Consider the following 9,901-nt stretch of genomic DNA (forward strand, 5'->3'; position numbering starts at 1 on the left):
GGCTGAATTAATGCTGCCTTTCCTGGGCTTCCCTGGGTTATGTTCTGCTTTGTGTCCTCTCACCTCGGGATCCCAGCTGAAGAAACATGCTGTTCTCATGGTGAAGGACAGAAACTCCAGAGAGCCGGAGCCAATCTGTAAGGCATATTTAAAGTTTCTGCTTGGACATCGTGTGTATCACATCTGCCCACATCCATTGTCATACGGCCAAGGCCAAAGTCAATTGATGGGTAAGTATAATCTGCCTAAAGGGAAGCATGGCATGGGCTTTCTAAATAAATAAACAATCTTCCTTAAGAAGTGAGAATTTTGGCAATTCTTGGGGTAATTCTTGGTAATCTGAGGAATAATCATTATATACATGGAATAGCCGGGCTTCTTTATTTTTAATCTTTCCCTTTGGCTTTGGCGGTTTGTTTGCTTGCTTTTTCAGGTTTTCTTTGTAAAAGCAGAGCCAATGAAAAACAATTTGTCAGAGTCTGAGAAAAGACTTTTGTGTTTTTCTTCCTCCTTCTCATTCTTCTCAGTCACTTGCCGTTCATCCCTTTTTACTCATCTAAACGTGGGCTTGCTTCGGCCTCTCTTCTCCTTGGACACTCTTTTCTCCAGGTAATCTCATACGGAACTCTGGCTTCAGCAGACTTCTCACCGAGGAATCCTGTGTCAACATTTGCAACTGAGATGCCACGGAACTGTCCACTCATATCGCCAGCCTGGCGTCTCTCCTGTGCTGCCGTATGAATCTCAAGGTAATAAAACCCAGCTCCGGTGACTCTAAGCGTCCCTTCTAGGACCGGACCGTCCAGCCGGTTGTGGACATCGAGCCCTGGAATTCATCCTTGCTACCTCCCTCTCCCTCGCTGTCTTATCCAGTCCTTTGCCAATTCCCTGTCTTTACCTCCTAAGGGCCTCTCTGATCATCTACTTCTCTCCGTCCCCACTGCCACCAGGAAACCACGATCCTCCTTCATCCGGACTCTTGCAGTATCCCCCAGTTGTCTCCCTGTATCCTTGCTTTCTGCTTCTAATTTGATTTCTTCACGACAGCCATAGCCAGAGTCACTTTTTAAAGGATTTACATTTGGGGTGCCTGGGTGGCTCAGTCAGTTAAGCGCCGGACTTCGGCTCAGCTCATGATCTCGCAGTTCGTGGGTTCGAGCCCCACGTCGGGATCCGTGCTGACGGCTAGGAGCCTGGAGCCTGGAGCCCGCTTCGGAGTCTGTGTCTCCCTCTCTCCCTGCCCCTCCCCTGCTCATGCTTTGTCTCTCTCTGTCTCAGAAATAAATAAACATTTAAAAAAATTCAAAGATTCACACTTGGTCATATCTGCCTTGGGCTTACAGCCCTTCAGTGACTTCCTGTCTTTCCATAGCCCTCAAGGTCCTGCATGATCTGGCTTTTTTTGTCTCTCGCACTTTGTTTTGCAGCACTCTTGTCTATACTGTAGCTATGGTGTTCTCCCCTTTTGAATCCTTCCATGTGTCACACCCTCACCTCTCTTGGGGACTTTGCACATGCTTCCCTCTGTTTGAAATGTTTTTACCCTGACCTCCATCCTTGAAATCCCAGCTCAGAAGTCTCTTCCTTGCTGAAGCACTCCCTAGCATCTCCAGGCTGAGAGGTTTGTTTTCTCTTCTATGACCACAGTTTATGCGAATTGAATGCATCTTGTGTTCTTGTTTGCTTACGTGAATCTCTGCCTGGGTTTCAAGGTCTGAGGGCCGAGTTCTGTCTCATTCTCCAGACACTGTTTTGTTTGCTTGTTTCTCTTTTGAGCTTAAATAAAACTACGCACAAGCCATCTGTAAGGTTTAGAGAAATCAAAATTCGCTGCTCGTAGAGCTCTTTTGTACTAAAACTCATAATCACAAACATCAAAATTGGGAGGTGGCAGGGATACCTCTGGTCCATGGCCTTTATTTTTATTAATGACAAAACTGAAGCCTGGAGAGAGCAAATGACTTGTTTAAGGTCATGCAGCTGGTAGGTGTCAGGTAACATTAGATTGTCCGAGTACCATCTGAAAGGGAAGGTTTCCATGAGGGGTCGGGTGGGGGGGATGGGGGGGTGGGATGAAAGTGGAGGGGAGGGGTGGTGGCTAAGATGGCTTATCTTTCCCTGAAGGTACCATTTTTCAAAGGCTTATTTTGTGCCAGGGGTTGGGTATTAGCTCCTCATAGAAATAATCTCTAAATTTTAGGACCACACACGAGTTTAATCCCCATTTTAACTTGAGGGAAAATGAGAGTGACAGAGATTACAATGTGTTCAAGGTCCACGCAGCTCATGAGGAAATATCTCAATGCCTCTATAACAGTGATCCTTAAGTCTGATTTCTTTTTATGTGTTGTTTGTTGGGTGGGGATGAGGGTTTGAGAAGAGATCAGCCTAAACGGATTTTCACTGACAACTGGTAATCCCAAAGAGGCTTCCTAGTAGGAGACTTGCAAGGTTTCAGGGCTTCAGTGTAAAGCCGTAATCACATGGCCTTCAGTGAGAGGATTATAGAGCTCCCACCAAGTGTACCCACGTGTATGGGCCAGGTTCAGTGAGGTGAAGAACTATAAGCCATGAACTACTTCTGAGGGAGACCAGATCAAAGGATCAGGCCTGTTCTTATCCACCTTGCTGACTGGGAACGCGCCTATGGTCACTTCAGTGAGTGGGCATCCAAGTAGACCCCAAGTCATACACCGGACTGTATTGTTCTTTTTTTTAAAAAAAAAAGTTTTATTTATTTTTGAGAGAAAGCACGTGAGCAGGAGAAGGGGCAGAGAGAGAGAGAGGGACATAGGATCCAAAGCAGGCTTTGCGCTGATAGCAGTGAGCCCTGATTTGGGGCTCGAACTCATGAGCCATGAGATCATGACCTGAGCTGAAGTTGGATGCTCAACCAACTGAACCACCCAGATGCCCCCAGGCTGTGTTTTTTTTTTTAACTAAATTTTTTAAAAAATGTTTATTTATTTTTGACAGAGAGAGAGAGAGAGGGAGAGAGAGACAGAGCATGAGTGGGGGAGGGGCAGAGAGACAGGGAGACACAGAATTTGAAGTGGGTTCCAGGCTCTGAGCTGTTAGCACAGAGCCCGACTCGGGGCTTGAACTCACAGACCGCGAGATCATGACCTGAGCTGGAGTCAGACGCTTAACTGACTGAGCCACCCAGGTGCCCCCCCCCAAATGTTTTTAATGTTCATTTATTTTTGAGAGAGACAGAGCACGTGTTAGTGAGGATGAAGGGCGGAGGGGCAGAGAGAGAGGGAGACAAAGAATCCAAAGTAGGTTCCAGGTTCTGAGCTGTCAGTACAGAGACTGACGCAGGGCTCGAACCCAAGAACCATGAGATCAAGACCTGAGCTGAAGTCAGGCGCTCAACCAACTGAGCCATGCAGGTGCCCCCAGACTGTATTGTTCTTAAGTATTAATCTCTTGGCCTAAATAATTGGTCTGCTTAAGAAACCAGTTAGCTGCACCCTTTCCTAATCTGATCCTTGTCAACCACCCAGCACTGCCTTCAGATCGCCCCAGATTCCCACTGGGTCCTCCCTCAACCCCCCCCCCCCCACCCTAGCAATATCAGAACTTATTGCCAGAGTGGATTGCCAGTGTGCTGTCTCCACCCGTCTGGCGGCTTGCAAAGAGCAGATAATCCTTTTAAATCCTTTATTCTTAATAGTAATAGATGATCTGTTTGGCCTTATTTTCTAACATTAGCTTTCAGACTGCCTGTATCAAATCCACAGGTTTTGAATTTGAATCCTAGAGACAAAGAGCGGTTAGCAACAGGAAAGAGCTGATGGGAGAATCATGCAAAATCAAATCTGGAAGAATTAATTTTGTCGGTTTCCCTAACAGGGCCGTCTTCTTTGCACCGAGCGACAGATGATATTGGTAGTGAAAACACAAAACACGGAGTCAAGAAGAACTGGTCGCTGCACATGTCGGTCCTGCCGGGCACTAACAAGGTGACATAGGATGACTGCTAACCTTTTTAAACCTTAGTTTTCGTATTCATACAATGGGACAGTAAGATCTTTCAAGGCTGCAGAAAGGCTTTGTGAGTTGGAACTCGCTCTACAGTCTGAGGTACCATTCTGGGTGGAGCCCAGTCCCCTCCTCCTCAGGCAGAGCTTTTGTTTGGGGAAACTGAGGAGCCGGGGGTGGGAGGGGTGTGGTTGTGTGCACTGTTGCCCACGAGGTATCCTCAGCTCTGTTGTGACCTTGAAATCTCAGAGACGGCAGCTGTGTAGATGGAACAGAGGGCCCTTCCCCACAGCCAGGGCTTGGTTTTTTCAGGCAAAGATCTGACAAGAAGGGGAACTCTCAACAGATGTGCTGATGGGCAGAGGGGAGGGTGAGTGGACAGTGATGTCACCTCCCTGTGTTAATCTCAATTACACAAGCCTAAATTACCCATACTCCTCACTAAATGGCACCTTCTCATCGTCTTTCCATGCTAAGCCCTTCCCTTTTTAAATTTAATATCCTTGGGGCACCTGGGTGGCTCAGTCGGTTAAGTGTCCAATTTGGGTTCAGGTCACTATCTCATAGTTTGTGAGTTTGAGCCCCGTGTTGGGTTCTGTGCTAACAGCTCGGAGCCTGGAACCTGCTTCAGATTCTGTATCTCCCTCTCTCTCTGCCCCTCCCCTGCTCATGCTCTCTCTCTCTCTCTCTCTCTCTCTCAAAAACAAACATTAAAAAAAATAAATTTAATATCCTTTAACCCTCATTCTCACTCACCATTCATTGAATGATATTCATTGAATGTGTTTATTTATTTATTTTGTTTTTAAATGTTATTTATTCTCAGAGAGAGTGCAAGTTGGGGAGAGGCAGAGAGAGAGAGAGAGGGAGAGAGAGAATCTCAAGCAGGGATACGGGGCTCAAGTAATGCCCCGTGAGATCACGACGTGAGCCAAAATCAAGAATTGGATGCCCCAGTGAATGTGTTTAAAATTGCATTTGACATGTGTGTGAGTGGTATGGTGTTGTAATCATTCAATTAGTCAACAAAATGTATTAAGTGCCTCTTTTATGGTAGGCTCTGTTCTAGGCCTTGGGGGACATCAGCGAACAAAACAGGCAAAAATTCTCACTCACATAGTAAAAGGTGGGAGTGGGGAGATAGTACTTACTACCTTTCACTTATTACATTTGATTGTTGTCTGAGGTAGAAATAGAGCTGAGTAAGGGGGACCAAGGGTGTGTGTGTGTGTGTGTGTGTGTGTGTGTGTGTGTGTGTGCGCGCGCGCGCGTGCGTGCGCATGTGCGTAGAGGATTTTGAATGCTTATGATTCTAGATGGAGGGAGTAGCCAGTGCAAAGGTCCTGTAGCAGCATCACCATCCTGCATGTGTTGACTACAGCAGGGTGGCTGGTGAGGCTGGGCCAGAGTGAGCACTGGGGACAGGGGTGCTGTCAGGGAGGTAGAGGGAATGTGGGGGGAGGGGGAGGAAGATCATCTAGGGCCTTCTGGGACATTGTAAGGACTTGTGTGCTGTCAGGGTTATAGAGTATTGTTAGGGTCCCCCCCCCCCTTATTTTTCCACTCAGCATTGTTTTCAAGACCCAGCCGTGTTGCCAAATGGACAGCTAGTCAGTTGCTTGTGCCATTCTGTAGCACTCTATAAATTTTACCTGCTCACTCATCCAGCCTCCTGCACTTGATGTCCTCATGTGGGTTCCATCACAGGCCTGTGTGATCGTTTCTGTGGGCGACACACAGGGGCCTGGGCAGACTTGCTAGGTCACAGGGAGGCATACGCTTAATTTGGCTTAAGTAGTTCCAGATTGCTCTCCAGGCTGTCTCTACCCGACTGTGCTCCTTCAGGGGCGCACCAGGGTCCCCGTAGCCCCACATCCCTGCCAAACGAGACGTGATCCAGCTTTCCATTTTTTGCCAATCTAATAAGTATGAAGTCCATTGTTCTAATTTGCATTTTTCTGATTATTAACGGGCGTGAACACCTCTTTATATGCTTGTTAGTTTTTTGAGTTTCTTCTTTTATAAGTTGCCTGTTCATATTCTTGGCCAATTTTTCTATTGGGGTTCTTATTTTTTGTTTTTTTTTGTTTTTTTTTCAGGAGTTCTCTTAGATTCTGAATATCATCCATAGTTGTTTTCAGGAGGTTAGATTTGAGGTGGCCTTTGAGGTAATCTAGTCTAACCACCCTATTTTACGGTTGAGGAAACCGAGACCCAAGCAATGAAATGACTTGTTAAAACACACACATAGTGGAAAAGCTGAGACTGGAGGTCAGTACTTTTCACGCCGTATCGTATGGAGTGGAGGTCCTTTTACGAGGCAGCGATGGCGGGAGGTGGTGGGCAGGAAGTGTGGGGTGTTGCTGGCTCCCTATCATCGACACTTCTTTAGGCAGTGGGGCCAGGTGCCCTGACTGCTGGCAGAGGCCAGTTCTGGATCCAAGAGGCCCTCGGTCTGATGACTGTTTCCTCCTTTCCATTCAAACTGTTACTATTTTATTTCAAGATGTTATCTCCTCCCGCTAGACCAGTGTTTCTCAAATTTTAGTGGTGTGCAGGATTCACCCAGAAAACATACTATAATGCAGATTCCCCCTCCTGAAGATGGAAGCACTGAGTGATATTTAGGACCCTGATGCAGGTGGCCCACGGACCTCATTTTGCGAGTACCCTGCCCCAAACAGTGCCATTAGCCACCTAATTGTTCTTCTGTCTCCATCCCAGAGCACTGCATCTGCCTTCTGGGCCGCCAAACAGAGCTACTGTCATTCCAGAACATCTTTCTCTCTGTCTGCCAGGCTTTCACCTTTAACACCCACCTGAAGTGCTCCTTCGTTTTGGAAATTCTGTGATTCTCAGGAGCCAGGTCAAACATGGTCTTCCTTAGAAAGCCCTCTCTGATTTTTCTGAGAATCAAGTTCAGGGTCACAGTATGAATGATGACATATGGCAGGAAGTAGGAAGAGCCCCCTCCCCGGCATGTTGCCCTTTGAAATCCTGGTGGACAGGGGCACCTGGGTGGCTCAGTGGATTAAGTGTCTGACTTCGGCTCAGGTCATGATCTCATGGTTCGTTGGGCTCTGTGCTGACAGCTCAGAGCCTGGAGCCTGCTTCGGCTTCTGTCTCCCTCTCTCTTTCTGCGCCTCCCCTGTTTGTGCTCTCTGTCTCTCAAAAATAAATAAATGTTAAAAATTTTTTTAAAAATTTTGAAATCCTGGTGGACACCCCTCTGTGCAAAGTGGTGGACACCTCTTGAAGGTAGCAACACCCTGCAGCAGCCAGTCTTTTTTTTTTTTTTTTTTTAATTTTTAATGTTTATTTTTGAGAGAGAGACAGAGAGAGAGAGGGAGGGAGGGAGAGAGAGAGAGAGGGAGAGGGAGAGAATGAGTGGGGGAGGGGCAGAGAGAGAGGAGACACAGAATCTGAAGCAGGTTCCAGGCTCTGAGCTGTTAGCACAGAGCCGGACGTGGGGCTCAAACCCACAGACCGTGAGATCATGACCTGAGCCGAAGTTGGATGCTCAACCAACTAAGCCACCCAGGCGCCCCAGTCTTGTCTTTTTTTAAAGAAACACTCATTTTTTGTAATCAAATATATATGTACATAGTTTATTTAAAGAGTTGTAGTTCTGCAAAATTTGTTATGGAAAGTGGCAGTCTTCCATCATTTCCTTGTGTTGTTTTTTTTTTTACTCGCTAGAGGCAGACGCATGAAACGCTTTTGGCTGATTTTTTTCGTTTGTGTTTTTGATATCACCAAAGAATATGGTTATATTGATCCTGTCTTTGATTTTTTCAGTTTTAGGCACTTTGCCTGACTTCCCTTTGCCGAGAATCAGGCTTTACCCTCCCATCCTGCCCCTGTGGCTCCACACGTGCCCCTCCCCACCCCTCAGGTTCTATCTTTGCCCGTTTTTACAGACTCGTTCTCCCTGCCTCAGTGCCCGGGGCTCTTCCGGCCACGGCCACCAGCTGTCCAGGTCAGAAATTTGGGCCCCTCCTTCACTCCCTTTTCTCTTAATCCTCTACCCATTTTTCCGCCACCTCCCACTCCTGGAATTCTGTCAACTCTACCTCTGACAAAGCTCTTAAACCCATCCAGTTCTGTGTGTATTGCCACAGTCCCTGCTCTGTCACCCTCCCGGCTTGCTCAGGATACGGCAGGTGTCCTAGTCCCCTTGCTTCCTGTCATCCCTCCCTCTTCTGTCTTCTTGACCTTACAGCCAGAGTGAGCTTCCCCAAAATGCCAACTGGACCATGCGATTCTCGTGCTTAAAACTTTGAGCGCACGGGGGAAGTTTCGAATTCCTTATGGTGGTGGGGTGGACACAGTACTTTGTTTCCCATGGCATCGCGTCTTGCTGGCACACAGGCCACCTTTGCTCGCCGTGAAGGTGGGGGTCGCGTGAAATGTGAGGGGAAGCAACGTGTCCTTTCCAGGCCCAGGGAGTTAAGAGCAACACGCTTAGGATACCTCTTCTCTCTTCTGCAAGGGGCCTCCCAGGCCCATGTTCCAGAAGCTGTAGTTACAGAGTTGGGGGGGGGGGGCTTCCCTCCCCCCATCGGACTTTGCACGAGTGAGAAATAAGTCTTGGTTACACTGAAGCCCACGGAGCTTTGGGGTTGTGTGTGGCTGCGGTATAGCCTGTCGTAACCTGGAGCGACACCAGGAATGAAGAAGGCCCTCTGGGGCCTGGCCTTGCTTCTCCCCGATATTATTTCTCTTCTCCTTGCCGTGGGCTCTGTTTTCCAGCTTTGACAGGCCAGGCTCTCTCCTGCTTCCAGGCTTCACATGTGCAGTTCTTGTCGCTAAGAATGTCTTCTCGTTACTCACCCCCTCTTCGCCGCGTGGCCTGGCCGATCCCAACCAGCCTTTGACCCTCGGCTCTCGCGTCTCCTCTTACGGGGACCTTACAGGATTCTGCACCACCCGCTGGGTGAGGTGCCCTTCCTCTGTGTCCCTTAGCATCCCCTGTCCACCCTTCACTTTCCACTCCGTCCTGAGGTGGCCTGATTACTTGTGTCCCTGCCAAACCAGACTGGATGCTCCCTGAGCGTCTTAACCCTGCCTGTTCTTTGTGGTTTCTTAGGGCCGGTCAGGGTAGGTGCTCAGTCCATTTTGTTGTGGGAAGATCCAGGGGATCTTAGAGGTTATTGTGAAAAACTGCAATTTAGATTTCTTTTGCCAAGATCTTCTTGGTAATTTATATTCCTGGGGCGCCTGGGTGGCTCAGTCGGCTGAGCGTCTGACTTCGGCTCAGGTCATCGTCTCATGGTTTGTGAGTTTGAGCCCTGCTTTGGGCTCTGTGCTGACAGCTCAGAGCCTGGAGCCTGCTTTGGGTTCTCTGTCTCCCTCTCTCTGCACCTCCCCTGCTTGCACTCTGTCTCTCTCTCTCAAAAATAGATAAACATTAAAAAAAAAAAGTCCTGAGAGACAGTACTTGTTGCTCATTGGGAGAAAGAGTTTGCAGTCAGACACAGCTGGTCTCATTTCTGGTCTTTCCAGCTGTGTAATGTTGAGCAAGTTACTTAACCTCTGAAGCCCCAGTGTCATTATCTAAGGGGGATAATAATAGTAACCATCTCACAGGGTCATTGCGATAGGGTTAGTGTCACAACGAAATGAGCTGGTATATAGAAGCACTTGGAAGAACGCTTGCCCCATACATGTTAGATATTTTGTGAAGAATGTCCCAAGTACAAATGTGGGATTAGACCCTGGAACAGAAACACGGGAACAGCCAGGGGCATCCGAATGAAGTCTGAAGTTAAATTCCAGCTTTGGGATTTCTTATTTTGACAGATAAACCACGGTCGTGGGGGTAACTTTATGGGGAATAACTTTAGGGGAAACCTGGTGAGCGGGTATGTGGAAACTGTGTTCTACCTTTGTAACTTTTCTTTTTTTTTTTTTAATC

The sequence above is a fragment of the Prionailurus bengalensis genome, chromosome E4 (assembly GCF_016509475.1).
Source record: "Prionailurus bengalensis isolate Pbe53 chromosome E4, Fcat_Pben_1.1_paternal_pri, whole genome shotgun sequence".
In the NCBI taxonomy this organism is placed as follows: domain Eukaryota; kingdom Metazoa; phylum Chordata; class Mammalia; order Carnivora; family Felidae; genus Prionailurus; species Prionailurus bengalensis.